Raw genomic sequence first — 27,812 nt, forward strand, 5'->3', positions numbered from 1 at the left:
TCTGTGAAAATAAAAGCAAAACCTCTCTCCCAACATTTAACTTAAGTTTTGAAGTCAATATATTTTTAAAATATATAGGTGGGTGAAATCTAGCAATTTTTATAATGCAGTATCTTCTAGCAACCGAAACATTCAAAAACAGCACAATATTATACAGGATCCAGACTTTCTGTGTATTTCCCATCTTTAAGTGGCTCTTATATTTTTATTACACTCTTCCTTTTTAAATACTTTTTCTATCCTTTTCTTTTCTCTCCCAAGCATTCACATATTTTTTAACACAGTATAGCAGATTTAGAGAACTTTTCTATCTGAATCTATCATTACTGCATATCTGTAACTTTTTCTATCTACATGAGACTTTTTTTTTTTTGGTTTCTTGAGACAGGGTTTCTCTGTAGCTTTGGTGCCTGTCCTGGAACTAGCTCTTGTAGACCAGGCTGGCCTCGAACTCACTTAGATCCGCCTGCCTCTGCCTCCCGAGTGCTGGGATTAAAGGCATGCGCCACCACCGCCCGGCTATGAGCAAAAATTTTAAATCTGCCACACAGTGCTTCTGGGAGTTGCCTCTTTGGACTGTGGCCCATGTGAGAAACTGAGGGAATGTGCCATGCAGCTTAATTCATGGCATGCTGGCAGTTGCCAGGAGATATATCTCTATACCACAATAGGTATGAGAGACAGAAGGCTAGGAAGTCATATCTGGTCCATTTCTATACATTTAGAACCTTTTTTCTTAAAGGTTTTTTTCCAGACTTTATGTGGATATGCATAGCCCTTGTTGTTGGGTGTCATTTGTAGGCAGAGTTTTCTTGTCCCAACCAACTGCTTCCCAAATAACTAGATTGGAGACTTAATATTAATTATAAATGCTTGATTGATAGCTCAGACTTGTTACTAGCTAACCCTTACATTTAAATTAACACACATTTCATATTTATGCTTTGCCATGTGGCTCATTGCTTGTACCTTGTTTTCTACATGTCCTGCTTCATTGGCAGCTGGCTGGCATCTCCCTGACTCTGTGCTGCTTCTCCCATCATTCTCTTAATTTGGTTGTTACACCTATAATCCCTACATGGCTAGTAGCCATTCAGCTTTTTATTAAACCAATACAAATGGCAAATATTCACAGTGTACAAAAGGGTTATTCCACAGCATCTATACCACCATGCCTGTTGTTTTAGGGTTTCCAAGTCTAAAATGAAGCATCACAAACAAAAAAAACAAGTTGGGGAGGAAAGGGTTTATTTATCCTGTACTTCCACATCACTGCTTACTATCAGAGGAAGTCAGGACAGGAACTCAAACACAGCAAGAACCTAGGGGCAGGAGCTGATACAGAGGCCATGGAGAGATGCCTCTTACTCCTCATGGTTTTCTCAGCCTACTTCTTTAAATAGAAGCTAGGTCAGCCAGTTCAAGGACAGTATCACCCAAAATGGGCTGGGCCCTCCATCAATCACTAATAAGAAATTATCCTATAAGCTTTTCTAGAGCCCATGATTTCCATATGATCTTACAGAATGATTTTCTTAATTCAGGTTCCCTCCTCTTAGATGACTCTAGCTAGTCAAACTGATAAAACTATCCAGCAGACCTGGTTTGCTCCACACTTTTGATTCAGAATTGCATTAAAGTTTCAGCGATTGTTTATAAACTGTAAATCTTACAGCATAGGATAGTATTTTAGAATTAGAGGACAGTTGAGAGCATGGTGCCAAGGCCAGTGTAGGTTGCATAATAGGATCTGTCTTAAAACAACAATTGAAATATTAATAATTAAATGAAAAATATTTAATATGTGTCATTTCATAAATGATTAAAATAATAGCTAAATAACTGAGTCAAGTAAACAAAAAAATGACATTTCTGAGTAAAACTTAACAGACACTGTGTCTTCCCTTACTTGAAATCAGCTTGCTTTCATTATTTCATTTATTGTTTCTGTATTCTGATGCTGTGTATTCATACACCAAAAATACAGTGAACATTACGATCCTCTCAACAAATTCAGCATTAACAATAAAGCTAAACATTTTAATGTTAAATTATACATTTTAAAGGTGGTTTTAATTAAAAATTAAAATCTACAGATAGTTTTACATGATAACCAGCTAAATCAGGATATTTTCTTTTCTCATACCATATATGTAACAAATATTTCATTAATCAATTCCTTTATCAGTTTGTGGTAGAACACAATCTTCATTGCATTTTTATTTTTCAAAAATACAGCATATTTACTGGGTGTGGTGGTACAGATCTTCAGTCCTTGGTAAACAGGAAGACCTGGAGTTCAAAGCCACTTGTCCTCATAGTGAGTTTGAGTCTGGGCTGTGTTGAGTCTAACACTCAAAAAAAAAAAAAGAAACAAAACAAAGAGCACACAACCTAAGAACATATTATCACTAACTGTAGTCACCAAATGAGATATTAACTTGGGAAAACATGTGTATACCTACCTGTAGTTTTATATTTTGGAGTGTAATATAATTTCAGTCTATCTGTGAAGTATCACAGAACTGTACTGCACAGGCCTTGTATGTGTGCACAAGCTTTGTATGTGTCCTCTGCTTGTTTTTCTTTTGCAACAAGCTCTCACTGCATCACCCAGGCTGCTTCAAACGTGACCCTCCTGTCTCAGCTTCTGGAGGGCAGTGATTACATACATGCACCCACACACCTAGCCTATTACTTCTGTGATTTTCTTTTTCTCATGGCAAGGCTTCTTAGATGAAGCTTTCATATGGATTGCACATTAGAAGTGTGCACTGCAGTATTCCTGACTGCAAGTACAACTTATACTGTATCCCTTGAGACCTGGCTTTTACCAAATTGTGACTCACCAAAAATTTACCATCAATGAAGTTGTAAACGCTTAATAAAGAATGAATCAATAGCTCCACTAAGAGCAAAGTCGCCGTCAAAGCTCCTAACTGTGCAACCACCAGTTTTTACTCAGTCCATCACAAATCTATCAGAAACAGTTTAGAAACTGGATGAGATCGACAGACCACATGTTGATATGATCATGTGAAATATATACAACTTTATTTAGAGAAACATTGTTTATAAAATCAAAGACTGCAAATGCCCCAAGTGTACATTGATATGAGAATGAATAAACAAAGTATTGGGTTACGTGTATGGTATCCCTTACTATAGTGTAGATAAAAGGAATAAACATTCTATATCTATCAACATAGATTAATCTCCTAAATACAATGTTCAGGAAAGAAATAGAGTCAAAGAAGGAAATATTACTATAGCATTTTATTTATAACAAGACCCACAAAGAGAAACAACTGAATAGTATATAAATACATTGTAAAGCTTAAATAAATATCAAAAATTATTATCATATGATAACGCCAAGAGTGGGGATTCAATCAAGGACAGATACTCATGACTCTTCAAAATGATTGCTTAAGTTATACTTTATAAATCGGGCACCAGTCATTGTTAGTGCATATGGAATTGCTAATAAATTGAGATCGTATATAAATATACAATACATTTGATAACAAATTACTGAGTATATAAGAAATATTTAATAACTTAAGGATTTTTGAAAGTCTTATAATAATTTTTGAATAAACTGATTCTCCTGCATGAGACAACATAGAATTATCAAGTTGTGAGTTCAGGTGTATAGATGCATTTGATATAGTCTCTATAATAAAAATAATAAAATTCAAAAGTTATCTCCCAGAATTATCCCCAAGTTCTGCAAAAAATACAGTTGTTCCATATGGGATTCCAATGTAAGTATTTGATCATAACAAAACATAATACAGTTTACTATATGTTGGCAGTTTGAAAGAAAATCCTCCCCCAAAGGAAGTGGCACTGTTAGGAGGTGTGGCCTTATTGGAGGAAGTGTGTCACTGTGGAGGTGAGCTTTGAGGGTTCATATATTCTCAACCCACTCCCAGTGACCCTGACCACTTCCTTCAAGATGTAGGACTCACAGCTACTTCTCCAACACTGTCTATCTGCACCCCACTACTTCCTACCGTGATAACGGACTGAACCTCTGAACTGTAAACAATTCAACTAAATGTTTTCCTTTATAAGAGTTGCCTTGGTTACTGCATCTCTTCACAGCAGTGGAAAACCTATGTAATACAGATATACAATATGCCCACGCTTCCAAGGACATTTTGCAATTAATACGTGAATGGCAGGCAGTGCTTGGCTGCAATGGAAAGTGGAAGGGCCCAGTGTTAGTGTCTACTCCTTCTGTCTGAGGCCCCGTGCTCACTCTTAAGTTCTAATGCTGAATCCTGCCACCAAAAGAAACAGCACTAGGAGGGCACTATTCTTCGGGGACGACTCAGCTGTGGGATTTTCTACCTCATGTATTGGGGTTGACTCTTTTTTTTGGCTGTTCAAAATAAGATTTCTCTGTGTAGCCCTGGCTCTCCAGTAACTCTGTTTACAGACCAACCTGGCCTTGAACTCAGAGACTGGCCTGCCTCTGCCTCTTGAGTGCTGGGATTGAAAGTGTGTGCCACAATTGTTCAGCTATAGATTGACTCTTTTATAACAAAGGCCTGGTGTGTACCGCTCTAAGGGCTATGGGACTTGGGAGACTGAAGCCTGCAAATGAATTAACCAAGTCCTCACACGAAAAGCCAGCTTCATTCAGAGCATCAGACACTTTATGCCCTGAGGGTTGAGAGGAGTCACAGGGGCAAAGGGTGCGCGGCAAAACCCCGCTTCTGCACAGGGTCATATGCACAAATAACAAAAACCAGGAGTTAGGGCTAACCTAAAGAAAGCTCACTTCTCTCCACTACACCTGGGAAGAACATGCAAACACATTCCTAGAAAAACTCTGTGTTTTTGAAGAAATTGAGGTCACAAGACTTTTTTTCTTATTTTCTTGGAATTTTCTCACAAGCACTCAGATTCTCTTTGCTGTGTTCCTGTAGCCCAGGGAGGTAGTGAATCTTTGATGCATGGAAGGGTCCCAAAATCGCCATTGAGAACCAAAAGCTGTCTTTACCTCTCATTGAATTTGTTCAGAGAATTGTGAAAAGCAAACAAACTTGCCCTGATTTTTATGGGATAGTTTATATTATTTTCTCAACAATGTCAAACAGTGTCTAAGGCACTGGCTTTACGATTATACTCAAACCACTTAATTGTACTATCTGATTTCTCAGCCTAAAAAGTGTTAATAATTATATGAGAGCTCATATCAAATACAGAAATTACATGAAAAGAATATATATATTAAAAATGGAGTCACTCTGTTACTATTTGACAATTCCATATTGTATTACTGTAACTGAAAGTTCTACAGTGTTAAGAGAGTTGCAGGTGATTTGAGGCATTTATGTGATGTATCTCCCTTTCTGTGTATCACAAGTATCTGCCATAGAACATATCAACCTTCCTTTGTAATTGTGATAAGCTAAACAAATAATGTCAACTCCTGTTTAACCTTGGCTTGTCCAGCATGCCTTACCGTGTTTTCTTTAAAGCTAAGCTGTAAGGACGGAATGGTCTTCTACAGTTCATCTTAATCTGAAATTATATACTACACTAGTTAAAGCTTGACAACACTGATTTGAAAAAAACAAAGACTAGATCAGTGGGATACTGTGAAAACTCTGAAATAGATCTCAATGTTTATATGTTTGTAATGTATGATTTTGTGTGATAAATAGATAGACATACATGATTATATTATATTGCATAAATAAAGAAAATAGTTAATAAGAACTGCAGGATATTTTATGGAATATTCATGTATAATAGAACATGAATGAAATATAAAGAATTCGAACATATTTAATTTGAATTATGGGAATCATTTAAAACACAAAAGCAATGCAATACTTATAACAAGTAATGAGAAGTTGTATTAAAAGGTGTAAAACACATAATTTAAGCAACTAGTTTATGGACATTTTTTCCCATGTATATTGCAGACAGGTTTAAATTTCAAGAAAAGCTAATAAAAATACATTTTCAGTCCACATTAAAAATAACAAGAGCCTAAAGAGCATAATTTTATTCAAATGGACCTCTCTTTGAAACATTTTTCCTTTAATTTATATGTATGAGTGCTTTGCTTGCATGTATATCTGTGTACCATTTTGAGTGTTTGGTGACTGCAGAGGCCAAAAGAGGAATGAGATCCCATATCCAGATCTCTAATCTGAAGTTACAGATAATTGTGAGCTACCATACGCATGCTGGGAATTGAATCTAGATCCACTGGAAGAGAAGCCTGTGTTCTTTACAACTGACGTACCCCTCCAGTATCCGCATCCTTCTTTGTAAGTTTGATAGATACCTGTATTGCACTAACAAGTCCCAAAAATTTGTTTCAATACAGTTCTTATTTTTTCCTCATATAGCCACAAAGCATTTACTCTCAGCTGGATGCTATTCTATGATTTTAAAAGAGATTTATATATTATTGTTGTTTGTGTGTGTGTGTGTGGGGGGGTTGTTCATGTCAATATGTGTGGATGCTCGCGTATATGAGTGTGGTGGGTATACATGCCCATATGTGTGTGTGTGTTTGTGTACATGTGTGGAGGGGAGTGTACATGCCAATGTGTGTGTATGCATGTGTAGTTTGTGGGGGGTGTACATGCCCATGTATGTGCATGCCTCTGTATGCGCATGGATGTGGGGTGCATATGCCTGTGTGTGCATGCTTATTTATGTGTGTGAGGGAGTGTACACATCCATGTGTGTGCATGCTTATGTATGTGCATGGCGGGGGAAGTGGCTCAGAGGATGACTTTATAGAGTTGATTCTCTCCCTCCTTTTTGTTAATTCTTGGTTTGGAGCGAGGGTCACCAGACTTGTATCAAAAGTGCCTTTTTCTACTCGGCCATTTCACAATCCCAAGTTGGATGTTATTTTGTTTCAAATGATTATTGAAAAACATAGATTCTTTTATCCTTTTGTTTTTCCTTTTGTTAAGATGGGATTTGACTTTCTTGGAAGGAAACTATGTAGAATTAAAAGAGTAAATACTTTATTATTGGGTTTATACAGTTTATTTTACAATTATTTAACCACTTGATTGTTAGAATCAAAGCAGATTTGGACAAATTAGTATGGGCATGTTTTGATGAAATTTTGAAAAGTTATTTTTAACTGACAGTAAAATTACATGCGTGTTATGGTATTTTGATATATGTCTACACCATATAATGACTAAATCATGTCACTTAGCATAGCATTCCCTCATATTATCTTCCTTTGTGGTTCAGAAATACTCTCTTGACAGCTTTTAGCAGTGTGGCTTTTTAAACTACTCATTGTCTTTCTTCCTCATTTCCCGTGTTGCTGTGACCAAATACCTGAGGTGAGGCAACTATAGGGAAGAAAGTAAAGTTGTTTGATTTATGGTTTGAGGACACAGTTCACCAAGAAAGGGATATGGGGTTCCTGCCCACTGCTCTGGGCTGTGACAGCAGAAGCATAAAGCTGTTGGAAAAAAAAAAAAAAAAAAAAAAAAAAAAAACTTGGATCAAGAAAAGGAAACAAGGCAGACAGTGGAGGCACACACTTGGGAGAGAGAGGCAGGCTGATCTTTGTGAGTTCAAGGCCAAGCTGGTTTACAGAGCAAGTCCCACGACAGTCAAGGCTGCTACACAGAGAAACCTGGTCACTAAAAACAAAACAAAACAAAAGAAAAAAAAAGAAGAAAAAGAAAAGGAAGCAGAACAGGAAGTGTGGCTGGACTTTTGATCCTAAACTCCCTCCCATCATTAGTAATTCTCTCCCTGCACCTCACATTAGGCCTTACTCCCCAAAATATTCCACAACTACCCCAAATTGCACCAGTAACTGGAGGTCAAACATTTAAGTTTATTTCTTGAGGGGGCATTCAACATCCAAACCATAATATACATCAACATGACCAGTTTCTCTCCCCGACCTTTTATTAGAGTTTTCTACCATAATATATTTTGATTACTGCTGCCTTTCCCTCTACTCCTCCCCCCTCCCTTCCAATCTGAATCTATTCCCTTTGTGTCTCTCATTAGAAAACAAGCAGGATTCAGAGGGATATCAGAGGGATAACAATAAAATGAGATAAAGCAAAAATCATACATTGGAGATGGACAACGGTAAACAAACGGGGGCGGGGGAAGGACCCAAGAAAAAGCACAGGACTTAGAGACCTACTTGTTCACATGCTCAGAAAGCCTATGAAACACAAAAATGAAAACCGTAATGTACATACAAAGGGCATAGCGCAGACCCATGCAGGCCCTGTGCATGCTGCCACAGTCTCTGTGAGTTCATATGACCTTTAACCACATTGGTTTAGAGGACCTTGTTTGCTTGGCATCCTCCATCTCTCTGGCTCTTGAAGTCTTTCTGCGGTTTCTTCTGTTGTGTTTCCTGAGCCCTCAGGGGAGGGATTTGGTGAAGACATTCCACTTGGGGCTGAATGTTGCAAGGTCTTGCTCTGCATAATGTCTGACTATTGGTTTCTCCATTTTTTCCCACCTGCTGCTGGAGGAAGCTTTTCTAATGTCAGCCAGAAATGACATTTATGCTTCTTTCTCTCTTTCCTACCTTTCTATATTTTTTTAAGAACTGTTATATTTGGTTTTTACCTTGGGTCCCTAGGCTATGTAGTCTCAGATTCCTGTTCACCTAAGCAGTGTTTGGTATGGGTTCCATCTTGTGGAGTTGGCCTTCTGTTATATCTGATATTGGTTGGTTGGTTATTCCTAACAGTTTGGTGCCACCATTTCACTACTATATCTTGCATACATGATACTATTTTGGATCAGAGATTTTGTAGCTGGGTTGGTATTTACATTTCTTTTTTGATAATGTGCAGACTATATTTCTGTATGTATTTGCTGGTTTTGTGTGTCAACCTGACATAAGCTAGAGTCATTATAGAAGAACGAGCCTCTATTGAGGAAACGCCTCCATGAGAACTAGTTAAAAGGCATTTTCTCAATTTAAGATCAATGGGAAGGGCCCAGACCATTATGAGTGGTTCTATCCCTGGGTTGGTGGTCCTGGGTTCTAGAAGAAAGCAGGCTGAGTGAGCCATTGGAAGCAAACCAATAATTAACTCCCCTTCATGGCCTCTGCATCAGTTCCTGCCTCCAGGTTTCTGCACTGTTTGAGTCCCTGTCCTGACTTCTTTCAGTGGTGAACAGCAATGTGGGAGTGTAAAGTAAATAAACATTTCTTCCCAACTTACTTTTTGATCATGGTGTTTTGTTGAAGCAATAGAAATCCTAAATAAGAACCCAGGGTGAAGGCTCTATGTAGGCACTAGCTCAACATCTTCATATCCAAAGAGTTCTGTGAGTGTTGTCTTCAACAATGACATCTTACTGCCAGTTTATGGACAGCAACCTATAGTCCTGGCAATGACTTATGTTGTTTGGGGATTCCCAAGGATGCCTTTAGTCAACAACTTTTTAAATGCAACCCATTTCCAAACTCAAAGCTTCATTAAGTGAGAAGAGATGGTGACCAATTCCTTTATGTTAATATAATGTTCTCTAGGTTCAGCCATGTTGTGTTGCATTGCCGTTATTTTCAAGGTTAAATAGTGTTATATATGTGCTAGATATTTATTAATCATTCATCAGCTGGTATACACTGATTCCATTCTTTGGCTTTGCTAATAATCTTTCGGTGAATATAGGGGTGTGCATTATTTTCTCTTGGTATGGATTTCAGTTCTTTCTTATCTAAATACTGAAGTGATATTGTTGGTTTGTTCCATTGTATTTTATAATAGCCTTTAGTTTTTAATGATTCTCAATACTATTTTCCATAGTGGCTGTACTAATTTTCATTATCAACAAGTGTTTCCTTTCCTCCACCCTGTGGGTGGTATCTTACTGTGGTTTGAAATTGTGTTTCCTTGATGAGTAGTGAAGTTGGAAATTTCATATTTCTGAATTCATAGACCTGCTAATCTTTTCTATTTCTTCTTTAGAGCAATGCCTATTTAGGTCCTTTTTCTATTTTTAAATTAAAGTATTTCAGTATTTAAATTTCTGGTCTGGATTTGACAATATTCTTTTCCAAGATGTTTATCGTTTATAAATTGTGCTCCTATACTGTAGGCTTGTGTCTCCTTTGTGGTTGTTTCCTTTACTTCTAGAAGCCTTCTGGGTAGATATAATCCCACATGCCTATTTTTGACTCTTGCTGCCCATGTTTTGGGGTCAGAAATGAAAATTATATCCAGACTTGTACAATGAAACTTCTCCCCCCAGTCTTCTAAAAGAAACCTGTCAGAAGGTGTTATAATTTCAGATTTTGTGTTTATGAATATAGTCCAGGTTAAGTGAATTTTAGTATGTGATGTGAAATGAAGGGGCTAATTTCTTTTACATATATGTGTTCATATTCACATATAAGATTATATATACATACACACACACACACTTCCTAGGATATTTCTACTGAAGCCATCATTTCCTTATTGTGCATTCTTGGTGCTTTTGTCAAAAATTTCAACACACCCCAACTGCATACACTAATATTGGGGTTCTCCATGTATTTTTTTGCTGTTTGATTCTTTTTATTCAGGCACAAGCCTTTTGGATAATGGTGGCTTTGTGATAAATATTGAAATCACTTAATACGAATTTCTCCAATATGCTTATGTTCAGAAAAATCTTTGCTTATGTCCACTGGCAGCTCTGAAGAGTTATGCCCTTTCACTGTAGTTCTCTGTGTTCTGTTTATCTGTAGCCCCATCGCAGGCAGGTCTGTACCCCAGCTTCCATGAACAGGAAAGCACAGCTTTCATACACATGCTCGAGGGCCCAGGTACACAAGTAGCAAACTTCATTTCTATCACACTCCACTGGTGAAAATGTTATAAGGACAACTTTAGCTCCAAACACTCACTGTTCCCGTTATGGAAGGAGGAAAACCAGGTGCTAAGGAACTACTAGCTGACTCTGTCAAACTGATGTAAAATAAGTCCAAAATGACCCCACAATTTCATACTAAATTGTAGAACTAAATACTGCTAAATGACAAAACTTCAGGGTTGACATCATCCTATTACATGTGGTTAGGGCTGGATAATTAGTAACACAACAATCAATCAGTGTAATGCTAACGTGTGCTAAACACCATGCAAATGAAGTTTATATTTTATGTCTTTTAGCAATAGTAGTATTTTCATCACTTTCCAAGTCTGTAATTTTAAAGAGGGTAGAGACTAAAACAGACAATTAGTGTTTGGGGGAATCTCTTAGCATTCCCCTTCACTTTGTGGGAAAGCCTAAACCCTTCACCCATCCAATGATACAAACAGGAACCATGCTAGACAGTGTGTGCAAGCCTTCAATCCCAGAACAGGAGGCAGAGACAGGTGGATCTCTTTGAGTTCCAGACCAGCCTGGTCTACAGAGCTAGTTCTAGAACAGTCAGTGTGGCTACACAGAAAAGCCCTGTCTCAAAACAAACAAACAAAAACAAATAGGGACTCCATTGTGGAGAGTGGCTATTTCTTTTCCCATTTCATGGGGGATTCTCGTAGACGCACACCATTACTGTCCACTTTAGCTCATCGACATGTACTCTAGTGTGTTACTGCATGTTTATAAGGAGCTAATGAGGTGACGAATGACTCAGTAAGTTGAATTTTGAGAGATGAAGTGATTGTTCAGCATGGCCTCACAGAGTAGCGATGTCAGTGCTGCGCTTTCTCAGTGTGGTTTTCCTTCACTCCACCTGGATGTTCTAATACTATAAGCCAACCCCTGACTTTAGGACTGAGCTTTGTGTTAGTGCTGTTTTCTTTAGGAAGCAGAGGAGTAACATTTGACCCTGCTAGGGTTGGGTCCTTAGTTGGTCTGGATTTGCCCTGGGCTTTGCTTCACTTTGTAAAATGAAGAGAGTAACAGGTATCAGATAGAATTAGTATCACAGACCATTTTGTTCCAAATGCTAAAACCCTATCGCTAAATTGTTAAATTTAGAAATGGGACACAGGAGGTATTAGGGTTAGATTGGGGAGTAACTGCACAACCCTCTTAAGACAGAACAGTGGCCTTAGAAGAGGGGAATATCCTGTTTTCCTCTCTGCCTCTTGGATCTTCCTGACACATCAGTGGTTCTCAACCTGTGGGTCTCAACTCCCATGATCATCACATATCATATTTTCTGGATATCAAATACTTACACTATGATTCATAACCGTAACAAAATTACAGTTATGAAGTAGCATTGAAATAAGTTTATGGGGGGGGATCACCACAGGATGAGGAACTGTATTAACAGGTTGCAGTGTTGAGAACAGTTGCACTACACCATATCTGACCAAGGGCGGAGGTGATTAGAGTACTCAGTGAGAAGGTAAGCTAGATATGTGTGGGCTGGAATGCCATCTCACAGGAATGCAGGCATGGGAGCACCTCGGTCTCAGACTTACAGCCTCTGGAGTACAGAGAGCTCATTATCACTTCACCTATCAACCCAAGCTGACTAAAATAGACACTTAAATAAGTGAATTACCTAAGGTTAAAGTAAGTAAAATAAACTGTTTAGTACATTTCCAAGTCAATAATAAGTGCTTAAAATGTGGCTGAGTTTAATTATTATTGCATGTGGCAGGGGCGTGCATGCCATGGTCTACATATGCTGGTTTGGGATAGCTTTGCAGAGTGGGTTCTTTTCTTCCTCCTTTATCTGGGTTCCAAAGATCAAGCCAAAATGGCAGGCTTGCACAGCAAAAACTCTAACCTGCTGAACCATCTTGCTCACCCTTATTTTTTGAGGCAGACTATTTCTATGCAGTTGAGTCCGGTCTCCATGGCTTGATTACCAAAGACTGTGAATATAGTCATGTGTGACATATGTGACCCAGTGTGTGTGTGTGTGTGTGTGTGTGTGTGTGTGTGTGTGTGTGTGTGTGTGTGTGATTCTTTTATCTGTAGAATCGCCTGGGCCATTTGTTACTGTCTCATTTCCAAAGCAAAACAGGAGCCTAAACTACATAGGAGGTTATACACACAGGCCTAAATGTCCCCATTTTGTTTGGATTGTGCATTTGCTTTGCTTTTTGAGGCAGGGTCTCACTATATAGTTCTGGCTGACCTGGCACTTGCTACATAGATTGGGCTGGCCTTGATCTAACAGAGAATTCTCTGCCTTTGCTCCTTGAGTGACGAAATTAAAGGCATGTGTCACCAAGCCTCACCTGCATGGTTTTTAGATGTTTGACATCTAGAGAGATTTTATTTAATTTTACTTATTTAATCACATATCTCTTACATAGATAGGAAATGACTAAGATTTGAAAGTTCAGTATCATAAAGTGTTAATATTTTTATTTATATATATGATCAACAGTGATAATTAATATAGAATGACATCTATGATCCAGAAGACAATTAGATCAATTACTGGAACATGGTGAGTCCTTTCTGTCTTGTATGAATGCAAGTAATTATAAATTTCAGGAAAATTCAGCTTAAAATGAAGCTAAATGAAATGTACAAAGGAATTTGACAATTTACTCTTTGGTAAGACTTAGTATGATGAGATGTGTCTGCTGAGTTTTCAGACACCTTCAGATCAGTGTGGCAGTGAAATAGCTCTAAAATAACTGACGGGAGTGACAATTGCCCCTTGTATATTCAGTAGGATGTCAAAATACTGAAGCAAAATACGATAGCAGTGAGGGGCTGTGAGCAAAATGGCTTGTATAAATTATTTTGCTTCTTTTAAAATATAGGAAGGTGTAATGTTTGCATACATTCTATATGAAGAAGAGTGATTCTATCTCATCTCTTTCCGATAAAAGCAAAAAAAAAAATCAAACAAAAACAAATTCTTCTAGAGCAAATCAACGAAGGCCAAATCCAAAGGGCTTCCCCTAAACAGAATAATCATCCTATAAAATTAGTTTTTTTAACCTGTTTGAACTTTGCTGTTATCAAGAATTACTAAGTCATCATAAGAGCTATAAAATATATTCCTTATCTAAATGCAGCAGGGAATGTCTTTATTCAGAAGTGCACACAGTTTTACAAGGCTCTGTAGAGCTTCATATAGCTGAAGCGTTCATGTCTACTTCTCTGAGATCTTACTCTCTGTATGAAGCTATAGCTGGATCATTCAAAATTCAGCATATTTATTGCATTATTACAGAGGAAGCACACAAACAATTAAAAGGTAGATTTAAAAATACTTGAAGGTTGTGTGTGGTCTGAGATGCAACATAATTCAAGTAGAGAGTTGTGAGACTGTGAACCGTGACTGACTTGGATATGTGGGATAAGAGAAGTCCCTGCTCTATTCTTCTGAACACAGAGTCTCTGAAAACCGTGTATTTCTCTCGTGTATTTTTAGTCATTAAGTTTTTGTTTCAAGTTTATATATCTTATCTAAGTAGATTTTTGCCTAATTCCATTTGTTTTTGTTGGTTTGTTTGTTTGTTTGTTTGAGACATGGTTTCACTATGTAGCTTTGGAGCCTGTCTTGGAACTTGCTCTGTAGATCAGGCCAGCCTCTAACTCACAGAGATCTATCTGCCTGCCTCTGCCTCCTGTATTCTGACATTAAAGACATATGTCACCACCGCTCAGTCCTTTAATCTTTTTTTTTTAGAGTTGAATATAACAAATTTACCCAGAAATATCTCCTTAGGAAGTACATTAGTCACTTTTCACTGGCTAACTTAAGAGAAATAAAAATGTTTATTTTAATTTATGGTTCCAGAGTGAGTCTGTCATCGTGGAAAAGGTGTGGTCCAGCAGCAGAAGCAGGAAGCTGACTGATCCCCTTTTACCTCCACAGGGGAAGCTGAGCAATGAAACTGGGAGTAGAACAAAGTTTGAAATCTTGAAAGTCTGTTCCCCTAGTGAAATACTTCCTCCAGGGAGAATGTGCCTCCCAAAGGTTCCATAACCTCCCTAACGTCTGCCACCAAGTGGGGACCAGGTGATCAAGTACATAAGCCTATGGGGGATGTTAAAGCACTTTAAAGCACTACAGGAATCATACTAATAATAATTTGTTTAAGGGTGGTAACTAAAATCTGTTCTTAGTCGGCAGAAGTTCTTACAATGAACTGTCTATATAAACACATCCGAATATATAATATTCTAATCACCTGATTTGCTTAAATGTTTCTCAGGTCCCTCCTATATGTAGAACACACCCATTGACTTTTTGATTCAGTATCTTATTAGTCATCAGCAGCATACAGAGCATAGCTGAAGGCTGTGTGGCCATAGGTGGGGCCCAGGCCTGTGGTAAAGAGGACTTGTGTTCTTCAGTTGTCATGATGAAATAATGTCACTTTCTGATGCCATTAATCTAAGAACATGTGCAGATGTGTGCCTTAATATTCTGGGTCCTTCCTTACTTCTTTGGCACCATGAGGTACTGCCTTATCAGATAGCTGTGTTTTTCTATTTCTTTCTCAGACTTAAACCAAAGGAGTCTTGACCACCAATCATGTATCATATATCTTATGTTTGCTGGTTCTACAACCCCGAGGTAAATCTTTTATCACCATTGCCAACGTTAATAAGCTGATGTGGTTTAGAGCAAAACAGGAGGTAGCACAGCTAAAATGAAGGCTTCCATTTTAGTATATGCTATTTGAAAAGTGATATAGTGTTTTCCAAAGTGCCGTATTTAGCACCTGAACCTTTTGTTAGATACTGTAGGAAAAAATTCTGAACTATCAAATTAGAGCATAACTGGTACAATAATACAATGATAGTGATGATACTTTAAAATACATATATATGTATAAATATAAACATATAATTTGCATGCATGTCTATGTTCAAAATCTTGTGTCTAGTGCATTTATACATGCAAATACTGATCAGCATTTGCAGTACAAGACAAATCAAAAAAATGTCATTTTGAAGAAAATATGATGAGATATTAAATGATTTAAGACATCTTTTGGATAGAGAGATGTCTTAGTATGTAACATGCTTGCTGAGAAAATGAAGACCTGTTTTAGGATCTTTAGCCCTTACCAAAAAAAAAATCTGGGTGGGGTGTGCATCTGAAATACCTATGCTGGAGGGGAAGAGACAGGCAGATCCCCAAAGGAGTCAGCCTAGCCTAATCAATAAGCTCCAGGTTCAGTGAGAGACTTTATATCAATCACATTCTTAGGACAATTGGAGGAGATACCTGATTACCTCTTACCTTAGCACATATGTGTTTACACATGCAGAGAAATCCATGTATATACACATTCCCGTACAATCGATGAATCTGTTCACTGGTAAATGATTAGAAAACATACTTTAGATCTTTGAGATTAAGTGTGTATGGATAAGTCAGCCACCAGGGTTTCCAGTAAGGATGGAAGGAATCCTCAACTTACAGGCTACTAAAGAGAAAGATAAGAACGAAAGTACTCAGGAGGAAGAAACCCACACTGTGTTTGTATTTAAGACTCCAGACTTTTATCTAGTTAGCATGGAAGAAGAGTTGTCAAAATGAGGGAAACTAAGAGAAAGCACAGGGGTTGATGTTAAGAGCCTTCCTATTCCCAGATGAAGAAGGGATTAAAGATTTGTAATTTCCCCTCAAACAATAATATCAAAGAAGCAGAAACCTTCTCTGAGCAAGGATGAAAATGATGTGTGTGACTCTACTGGTTTGTGAGCTCAGGGAAACGGGTATTATGTCTTTTTATTTTCTTTGTTTCTTATGTGCTCAATACACGTACTCTGTTTATCAAATTGAACTGACACCTCGTGGGAAGAAGCCATAATCTTCTCTTGTGTGTTGGCATTCAGGGGCAGAGTTCATGTTGCTTCACTGCTGAAAATAGGTCAAAGTTAAGAACGCAGTTTTCATCTCTGGTAGGCTTTCTAAATAAAAGGCAAAACACTAAAGACATTAATAGCCCCTCTGCTCTTACATTATTCCCTAATGATCTTTTGAGATTATAATTTTAACTATTATCTTGTAAGTAGAATAATAAGAAAAGTGTGGTGTTTTTCATTATGTATGACTATTTTAACTGTATAATATATGTTCACAGGACAAGGAGCCTGACGAAAAGAGCCACTATTTGCTGAGTGATGAAATGTTGGGGAGTAAGAGACTTTTCTAGACTCGACTTTGCTTATTGCTTGTATTGAAACCCAGATGAACACACTTGTACACATGTATGGATCTTGGAAATGTTTGTTCTCTTAGGCATTTCATCACAAGGCCAGTGTCCACTTACTTTTCCCACTGTTGATGTGATTCACACACAGGCTGATTGTCATGAAGATGCACTTGTCTGGAGAATAGTATCCACTTACAGACACTGTCCATGTGTAGATTTTGCCCAGAGTCCAAATGAGCTATTTCTAAATAATAGAAGTTGTGTCTAAGAGCAACTTGCATGCTAAGAAACCCCACATATATGGTAGAGGAGGAGTTACATGGTAGACCACATATGTGGGTTTGAATTCATGTTTCTGTTCGTGTGTGTGTGTGTGTGAGAGAGAGATTCCCATATATCCCAGGTCTCACTTAAACTCCATGACTTCCTTTCTCTGACTCTCAAGTGCTGAGATTATGTGTGTGCACCTCTATCTCTGGCTTTTCCTTAGTCATACTTTATACCTAGTTATGAAGCTTCATGAATACTAATCGATCAGTCCTGTAGAGAGAAAATATAAGTCAATATAAAGTTTCTGAATAAGAAGATTAAAATCTTGAAAATCACCCATACAAAGAGTTCTTGAAACCATCTAGAAACTAAGTGATTTAAGGGAGCTAATTAGTTCCCCACAGGCCTGATTAATGAAGACAGGAACTACTCCTGCCGTGGGAAAAAAACGATATTTTCAAATCTATTTCAGGTCTCTTTACATGGAGACACTGGTGACAGAAATACTGATTTTAATTCATTTTGCCATTTAATCTATAAATATAAACCATGTTAAGTTAAGGATGCTTGGGAAAAAAGATAAACTTGAAAGCTGACAATACTATCCCAAACCAACTGAAGGTACACAAGAGACACAAAAGGCAGAATTTCATTATACATGCTTCAAGTGGGATTTCTCCAAAACCCATAGTCTTTCTGACTAAAATGATGAATGCCTCTCTGATTCTAATTGACAAGTGTTATATATAAAAGAGTTCTTGCCTTAGTTCTTATCAAAACTGTGGGGATTTCCAATGATAGGGCAATATTATGTGGGTGGAAACTTCTCAGAAGAATAGGGAACTTATCAGTATTTACTTAGGTTCTATTACATTCAGAGCCATAAAAGCAACTACACTCATAAATTTATAGCCAGTCAAGGATATTGCCTCTTCCCCCAAAGAGGCTCGATATTAAAGGAGTGCAGTGAATGAGCTCAAATCATGAAGTGCTTTCAATAGTGGAACAGATTCCCTTTATATTTCAACTTGTAGCCAATACATTATGAAGACTCACAGGCTAGCTTTTAAGTTTGAGAAATAAAAATAATAAAAACAATGATAAGGGTTAGTATTTTTTCATGGAGATTTTATTCCATTTTTATTTTCATTATTATAGCACTTCATGATAATAATATCTACGTTTAATAGTTCTGACTGTAGGTTAATGATCACACAGTTGTGTCAATAGACGTTTTTATGATTTCAACTGTGCAGATAAAGAAACAGGGACTGGTAGAGGTTATGAATCCTGCCCCAAATCATACAGAAGAAACAAGACTTAAGCTTATGTCATTCCAGTACCGAGGGAGATTTTGTACTAGTTTGCAATTTCTGCTCTGACAAATTGCCACACAGCTGAGCTGTCCTGTAGTCACAGAAATTCATCACTTTATAGCTCTGGAGGTCAGAAGTCCAAAAGGGGTCTCCCTGGGCTAAAATCCAGGTGTCCACAGGGCTACCTTTCTCTGTAGACTAGGGAAAAACCCTATCCTGTGTGTGTGTGTATGTTTCTGGCAGCATTTGTCTTCCTTCCTTCTGCCTTCAAACTTGACTCTGTCATCTCATTCCTCTTTCTGACTTCTACCTCTCTTCCATATGTTTAGGGTCGTTATCCTTGTGCAGAGCATTCCCTGGTAAAAGGGGGCACCCTTAATCACAGCTGCAAAGGCCCTTTTCACATATAAAGTCCCCAAGTGTAGGATGTCTTTGCCAGGCATTCTTCTACTTTCCTAGACACGGAGGAGCTGACTAAGTATCGTGCAGTCAGTTCTGTGTATATTCCAGTACCAGGACTAATAGTTTTGTGCACTGAAAAATATAATTACTAAGATAAAACATTAGCAAAGTGATCACAGTAAAATTAAGGACAGTGATGACCTTGACTGGCCGTCTACATAAGCTGATAGATAAGTCTCTCACCATGATCTCTTTTGAATGGACACTAGAGTGAGTTAGATCCAATCTTGAATCTTACAAGTTGGACCATACTTAAATACTTTGTTTCTTTTTATTCATCTTCTATAAAATCAAAGAGAAATCTGATACTACAGTATAAAGTGTATTATGTATTACTGTTGGTATTAAATCGTGTTTTATTAAAATGTGAAGTACTCTGGAGGTCTGATTTTGGTTTGTTTGTTTGTTTTTATGATTTTAGACAGAGTTTCTCTGCATAAAAGTCCTGGCTGTCCTGGAACTCCCTTTTTAGAGGAGACTGGCCTAAACTCACTGAGATCCATCGGCCTTTGCCTCCCAAGTGCTGGGATTAAAGACATGCACCACTACTGCCTGGCTGTATGTCTTGTTTTTATTTAGCAAGTTAATGGCACATACACACATACACACACACACACACACACACACACACACACACACACCATTTACTTGCTGAAATATATGTTCATCTAGTGTCCAATACAACACCTCCTTCGTTTGTTTTTGCCAATGGGGCTTTTATTTAAAATGCGGTCTCATATTGTAACTCACGCTAGCCTCAAAGTCTTCAGTTCTCTTGCTTCAACTTCTGAGTGCTAAGATTATAGGTGTGTACTACTTAATCCTGGTCCTACTATCTCTTTTATTTAGGCACTTGATAATTCTGATGAGTTATATAATATGTTAAATGATCATTCTGATGAAGGTATTCAATTATGGGTCCTTCATATTTTATTTAGTTTAATGTATCTTTTTTTTAAAAAAAATGTGTGTTGGTATTTTGCCTGCCTATATGTCTACATGAGTGTGTGAGAGCCTCTGGAGCAATGAGTTACAGACAGTCATGATGTTTCATATGTGTGCTGGGACTTGAACCCAGGTATTCTGGAAGAGCAGCCAGTGTTCCTTTTTTTTTCAATTTTGGGATATCATTTTATTATTTTTTTAGTTTATTTTTTTCTAGTTGTTGAAAAAAAATTTCTGCCTCCTCCCTGTTTCCCATTTCCCTCCCCCTCTTCCCACACATCGCCCCCTCCCCCCTCCTCACTACTCTCCCTCTTCCCCCCCCCACTCCATTCCCCCTCCCTCTCGAGACTGAAGAGCAGTCCAGATTCCCTGCACTGTGAGAAGTCCAAGGTCCTCCCACTTCTATCCAGGTCCAGGAAGGTGAGCATCCAAACAGGCTAGGCTCCCACAAAGCCAGTTCATGTATTAGGATCGAAACCTAGTGCCATTGTCCTTGGCTTCTCATCAGCCTTCATTGTCTGCCATGTTCAGAGTCCATGCTTTTTCAGTCCCAGTCCAGCTGGCCTTGGTGAGCTCCCAATAGATCAGTTCCGAGTGAGGTATCCCAGACCCAAAAAGATGAACATGGGATGTATTCACTCATAATTGGTTTCTAACCATAAATAAAGGACATTGAGCATATAATTTGTGATCCTAGAGAAGCTAAATAAGAAGGTGAACCCAAAGAAAAAATATAGTCATCTGCCTGGATATGGGAAATAGACAAGATTGCGGGGCAAAAACTGGGAACTTGGGGGTGAGGTGGCATGGGGCTAAGGGGAAATGGGGTGAGAAACGTGAGAAAATGAGGATGGGAGGAGCTTGGGGGAATGAGATGGTTGGGATAAAGGAAGGATGGATACAGAAGCAGAGAAATATATATCCTAATTAAGGGAGCCATCTTAGGGTTGGCAAGAGACTTGACTCTAGAGGGGCTCACAGGTGTCCAGGGAGATGTCCCCAGCTAGTACCTTGGGCAACTGAGGAGAGGGAACCTGAAATGGCCCTATCCTATAGCCATACTGACGAATATCTTGCATATCACCTTAGAACCTTCATCTGGTGATGGGTCAAGATAGAGACAGAGACCCACATTGGAGCACCGGACTGAGCTCTTACGGTCCAAATGAGGAGCAGAAGGAGGGAGAACATGAGCAAGGAAGTCAGGACCACAAGGGGTGCAGCCAGTGCCCTTAATCGCTGAGCCATCTCCCCAAACCTTAACTATTTAAGTTTTGGACATACAGTTGTATACTTATTTTATGAAAATTAAAGCTTGTTTCAGGTTTTTAGAGGTAATTTTTTTTAAACAATAAAATACAAATTTTCCTGGGAATGTTACTCTAGAGTTCCTACTGTATCTAGTAGGATCTCTTTCCTCCTCATCTTCCGCTGCTCTAAACCCAATGTCAGAGGCAACATGCCACTGTTACTGTAAAATTCTTTCCCTGGGAATGTTACTCTGCAATCCCTGGTCTCATGCCTGTCCACTTGGAAACATCACTGTCTTATAACCTGAGGTCAGAAGCTGTCTGATTTGCCAGAGTTGCCCCTTGTCCCTTCCTTCCTTTTCATATCTGCCATTTACATTTTTGGGTTTATTTTATTGATTATTTTCACAGAAGCTCATTTCTTTTCTCTAATGGAGCCCCCCCCCCTTTCTCTCTCTTTCCCTTTCTCTCTCTTTCTCTCTTTTTTCTGAATTATTAGTTACACTTTTGTCGCTGAGCAGATACCTGACAAGAAGCAGTTTAGGACAGGAAGGATTGATTCTGGTCCATAAAAGGCTCTGATCCATCATGGCTGAGAATGCAGGACAGTGGCGCCGTTATGGGCAGCAGGAATGTGAGACAGCTGTTGCTCACTTCTCAGTGGGCCAGTGACCAGGTGAGTCAGTACTCAGCAAGCGGATAGAAAGTAGAGCTCGGTCATAAACCTCGAGGCCTGACCCTGAGAGCACTGCTTCCTCCAGGTAGGCCCCACCTCCCAAAGGTCCCATACCACCCCAAAGAGCATTAGCAGCTGGGAGCCTTTACAGGCACACCTCTCTTGTTGAACTCTCTCTTCTTCCTGGGGCTCACTTTTGTTTACATTTGCCAGTTTTTCTATAATCACTTCACCAACTCTTTATTTTTATTTTATTTATTTATTTTTTTTACTAAGTATACACTTGAAAATTGGAATTGTGTAGATATCGTTGAAACTCCACAAATATTGGCTAGAGATGAGTCACAGTCTTCTATCCTTTGGGACACTGGTTTGCTCAGTAAACCCAGGATACACGTGGGGAAAAGTCACCAGATCTACTCATGTAGACTGTCTTTTCCGTTTCCCTCTCCAACTCAATTGCTTGAAATCATTCCAGAATTAAATTCCCTTGAAATCTATGTTTACTTTGTAGGAAATCATAGTAAATTTGTTTTGTTTGGGTTATTTGGTTTCATAGTCATGTAATTTTGTTTTTAATCTTGAAATTTCAACCTGCCGTCTTTGTTTGTGTCCTGACTAAATTTGCCTGTACATTTGTGCTCTCGTTATCTTGGTGTTTCTCTTGCTGAGAGAACATAGTGTTGCTGCTTCCCCAAACTCCTCCTGTGCTGTTCTAAGTGTTTATCACTTACAGCTGGCTCCTCTCTACTGTGCACCATTATTAGGCTCTCATTTAGATATTCCTATCTAAATGCCTATCTAAGTAGAATTTTAGTATTTGGAATACTTTAGATATCATGGGAGCCTATATTTGGCTCTATACATGTGTGCATAAATGTGTGTATTATGATGTGTGTGGTACACATGCACGTTTATTTCATATTAAAAATTCCAAAGCAAAACAAAAATGATGTCAATAGGCACACACACACACATGCATACAAGCACATCATGGTAATAAATTAGATAGCTCAACACTCAAGTTTATCAGCTTTTACCAAACCAGTCAGTGAAGTTGGAATATTTTCAGTGAAACCCAAATAGCTTAGTTGATATTGATAAAATCAGTTTAAATACTCATACTAATCAAAAAAAAATAGCCAAGGTGGGCCATAGAGACGATTGAGTTGCTAGAGTGCCTGCCATTAAATAATAAAAACTTGAGTTTGTATGCCCAGAACCCACACAAAAAGCTGGGCATGCCCTTATGTGCTTGTGACTCCACTGTTGTTGGTGGAGGGTGGCAGAGACTGGTGGATTGCTCAAACTTATTGGTCAGCCAGCCAGGATAAAGCCATGAGCTGAAGGTTCACTAATGGACTCTGTTCTAGAGAGTAAGCGTGGAAAGTGATGAAGGAGACATCCCCAATGTCAGTCTCTGGCCTTCACAATCACAAACCTATTCGTGCACAAATACCTTCACACACATGTGCACACGCCAATGCTAACAAGAACATATACCACACAAACAACATATACCACATACACCCATCCACCCACCCTCACACACACACACACACACACACACACACACACACACACACCCTCACACACACACACACACACACACTAAAAACAAATTTTCCAAGAAGTCTTAATGATAATATTGTATAATGTATGGTAAATTTTATAGTTTTTATAACTTTAAGCAAATAATTATAGAACTATAAAGTCTTAGAGCCTAAGAATGTAATAATCAAAATATAAAATTCACCTGAAGCCAGAAAACTAAACAGCAAAAATATTTCCTTTGTGAAAAAAGTGAAAAAATAATAAAAACATGTGACAAAAGGCCAAAGGTAGGGCCAACTATCCGGGAGCTTTGTTCAGCTCTGGGGTCTGCAAACCAGGCTGTAAAAGGGAAGAAAGAGACTAGAGACCATCCTCCACACGAAGCAGGATTCAGTTTCAAAGCTGATCTCTTTTCTTTTTCGACACTGACTTTGTTCCTATCTCCATGGAGATCCCCATCGTGCTGAGACCAGAAAAAGCAGCCTGAGATAGCGGGGATAGTTCACCTATATTCTTGTCCCTGCCTTGGGAGTTAGTGAACCACATGTTTCCAAGGAAGCTGTGTACTTCATGCAGAATGAGTGTGAATGTAGATCAGAAAACAGCTCGTATGTATTTGCTAGCCCCATTTTGTGTGTATGTTTCAAATGTTTATTTAGTGATTTGAAAGAGATGTTAAGTGACACTGAAAGATTCAATATTTGTCTTAGTTTGGGTTTCTACTGCTGCAACAAAACCCTATGACCAAAAAACAAGTTGGGGAAGAAGGGGTTTATTTGGCTTATACTTCCACATTACTGTTCATCACTGACAAAAGTCAGGACAGAAACTCAGAAAGGGCAGGAATCTGGAGGCAGGGACTGATGCCGAGGCCCTGGTGGGATGCTGTTTATTAACTTGCTCTCATGTTTGCTTGGCCTGCTTTCTTATAGAACCTAGGACCACCAGCCCTGGGATGACGTTACCCACCATGGGCTGGGCCCTCCCCCATGGATCTAATTGAGAAAATGTCTTATAGCTGGATCTAGTAGAGGCATTTTCTAAACTGAGACTTCTTCCTCTCCGATGATTCTAGTTTGTGTCAAATTGATACACAAAATCAGCCAGTAAAATAGCCAAATAGTTTCTTCAGGCTTTAAATATCCAACTATCTAACTCCTAGATGTTAGATATATGTTCCTTTGTACTTAAGCAAACATTTTCTTTCTGCGGGGAATTTTGTTCCTACTCTCTCTCTCATCTCTAGCTGTCTTTCAAGGGAAGCCTTTCTATAACTGAGTCGAGTGTTTTTCAATTCAACTATATTCTAATAATCAAATACATTTAACCATATTAGTCAATTCTGGGTTTTTACTGGGTTGTAGACTGCATAAACGTTACCTTGAATGACATTCTTTGGATGAAAATATGCTTCTTTGTCTTTTTGTGGGTTAGAAGGATCAGCGTAGAGGAATCTTTGGCTTTCACTGAGCATGAATGTTACCTTGAGGTATATGTATGAGATTGTATTTGTTTCTATAGGTTACTCATTTTACATAACACACACACACCATACAATATACATATAGTTCATATTTCATATATTTAATGAGTATATTCTTATTTCTGACCATTTTGTATCTTATCTTTTTACGAAAATTTTGTTTTTATGTGAGTGTAAATATATGGATATATTTAAGTAAACTGATATCCTACTCAGGATCAGATCTACATATTTGTATGAATATATTTTACATATTTTTAATTTATATCTTTAATATGTTTATGTACATGTTTATGCTTATTCCATATTGCTGTCTATATAATTCAGTTCTATAATTTCGTGCATATTTATAAATACTCTGCATAGAGTACCATTGTTAGATGAGGTTATTATCCATACTTAGCCCAACACTGAAGATTAAAGAGTAATTAGGACATCTCCCACAGAAGAAGGTTCAGGCCCTGTGCCTAGCTCATTGCCTATGTTTTCACTAAAAAGTTCCTTAGAAGAAGGTGAATATTCAGAATTCCTAGTCTTCGCTGAGCATGCCTCTTGGAGCCATGGCCAGACACCTCTTTTACTTTTAAATGAAATGCATGAGTGCTCATTAAACAGTGAGCGTCTTACTCCATCCCCATCACCTATATTTTCTGTTTTGGGAGATGGTGTATCATCAGTACTTCATAGGCCTTCTCTAACAGGAAATTGGGTTTTCAACTTTGTCTCCTTCTCTCTTTTTCTTTTTTCCTTCTCTTTTTTTTCACGCTCTTTCCCTCCCCCTCCTTCACCCCACCTTTCTCTCCCTTCCTTCTTTTCTTTCTTCTTTCTATCTCCCATGTTGAAGGGACAAAAGCCACAGCCACCCATCTTAAGCCACTTTCTTAGAGACAGAGGAAGGATAACATGGGAAGGGTTGTCTGATACAGTTAACGGAAACATGAAACATATATCATAAAGGGAAAGGCAGCAGAAAACCCTATGGCCGTGAGTGAGCTAAGTCTTCCCCTCTGAGCTCTAGCCCTGCCTTTTTTCCTTTTCCCGAGTAAGATGAGAGATACTTAGGAATGACAGAGTAATCAACTCATAAGAGATGAGACTGGGGAGCCACAGATGAGGCCAAAATTCACATGTATAAAAATGTCACAATAAAATCTACAGTGAATAATTATTATATTATAGTCAAGAAGATCAAAATATCATCTTTTTTGAAATATGAATGATTCTTGGGTCACCATTCACTTTCATTAGATCCATACCTGTGTGCTCTTATAACTCAACTAGACAGAAGAGGACCTAGGCTTGATTCCCAGCACCCACATAGCAGTATACAATCAGGAGTAACTCAAGTTCCAGGAAGTTCTGACACCCTCTTCTGCCCTCTGTAGGTAATACACACATGTGTGATATATGCACATACCTTATATAGTCATAAAAACAAACACATCCCTACATATTAAAAAGAAATTAATCTAGGAGTACACTTTGGCAGTGGAGTGGCTGTCATCTAGTATATGTGAGGTTCTCAGTTCAACTCTTAGCACTGAAACAAAAGAACAACACCAAAAAAAAAAAACACAGCCAATTTTTGAGTCACATTCTACAAAATCTAGGGGGATTTTTAGGCTCCATATTAATATAATGATGCTTTAGATGATGTACATTTACATTTGAATTACACACATTTGCAAAGCCACTGCAATTAATCAATTAGTTCCTTTTCTTGAAATAAAAATATTTTCATATATATTTCTGCATAAGTAGGTATAAAACAATATATAGTATTTAATAATTATGCCATCTATAATATAGTATAATGAGAAAATTACATTGTATATAATCGTATCATAATAATTATATCTTTTCTCTATCAATAATTATGTCTTTGGTCAGGTGTCTGAAGGAGGTAGTTTGTATTTTCACTTGCTTTTCCATCACCATCCCATTCTCTTAACTCTTCTGTACATTTAATTCTCTAATGCACTGAGATTCCCTGGTTGCAGTTGTATCCTGGTGACCACTTCTGTTCCACCGTATTCATTGGCCTCTCTCCCGTGAGTCAGTGAGTACTGTTGTTTCCTAGGGAGAGCTCCTTTTGGTCCTTTCCACCAACGTTAGAAGAGAATACTTCATTTCTGACAAACTCGATTGCAACTGGCATGTCCCAGGTTATGTAGTTTTTATGACTTAGAAAGCAACATAAAGTGTGCTGTATTTCAGTGTTAAAACTATCTGAAAGGCTGTGTTTCCCTGTTGTCTCTTCCTTGGTGAGCGGCCACTCCCACTTGTTGGCAGACCTCTATTGCTGAGACAGCAGCTTGAGATGCTCGCTTGTGGCTCCATAAAGCCGACATCTTAAGAAAAATATTTTTATTCGGAGAATGGCTAAATTAGCCAGGTATTACTGGTATTACTATAATAATACCACTTATTTTTTTTTAATGGACATAAACCTCTTATGTTTTAGTGTATTTTATCCAGCTTTCTACTCATAGGGCTGTAATCTGCTTATTTGAGGCTAGGCTTTTCCAGAGTCAAATTAAAGCACAGAATTCTGATTGGCTTTCAGATTTCAGTGCTGGCTGAGGGAGCAGGAAAAACTCTGGTAAACTCTCAGGTATATTCTCTGCTACATGCCCAGTGACTCATTCCATTGGGCTGGCTCTACTACTCAGTGCAGTTGCCTGGTCTGGAGAAACGGACTCCACCCAGCGCAAGGCACTGTAAACTGCAGCACAGGGTGTGGGTGCGGAATCCACCTACAAGGAACTGCAA

At 38.3% G+C, this 27,812-nt stretch overlaps 1 protein-coding gene across 4 annotated transcripts in view; it reads left to right on the forward strand.

The window, feature by feature from the left end:
* The window catches only part of Hnf4g (hepatocyte nuclear factor 4 gamma), a 147,346-nt gene that overhangs the window by 32,113 nt on the left and 87,421 nt on the right, over window positions 1-27,812 (forward strand). The window contains exon 2 of one of the 4 annotated variants that reach the window (XM_075971453.1): window positions 2,239-2,320. The exons of 2 other annotated variants lie outside the window; for them this stretch is intronic. The gene's annotated coding sequence lies outside the window, so the exon portion shown is untranslated. Of the gene's footprint in view, window positions 1-2,238; window positions 2,321-20,424; window positions 20,498-27,812 lie in introns of all 4 variants that reach the window. One more of the 4 variants, XM_075971454.1, reaches the window with a different exon arrangement.

Source organism: Microtus pennsylvanicus, chromosome 5 (genome assembly GCF_037038515.1).
Source record: "Microtus pennsylvanicus isolate mMicPen1 chromosome 5, mMicPen1.hap1, whole genome shotgun sequence".
Classification (NCBI taxonomy): Eukaryota; Metazoa; Chordata; class Mammalia; order Rodentia; family Cricetidae; genus Microtus; species Microtus pennsylvanicus.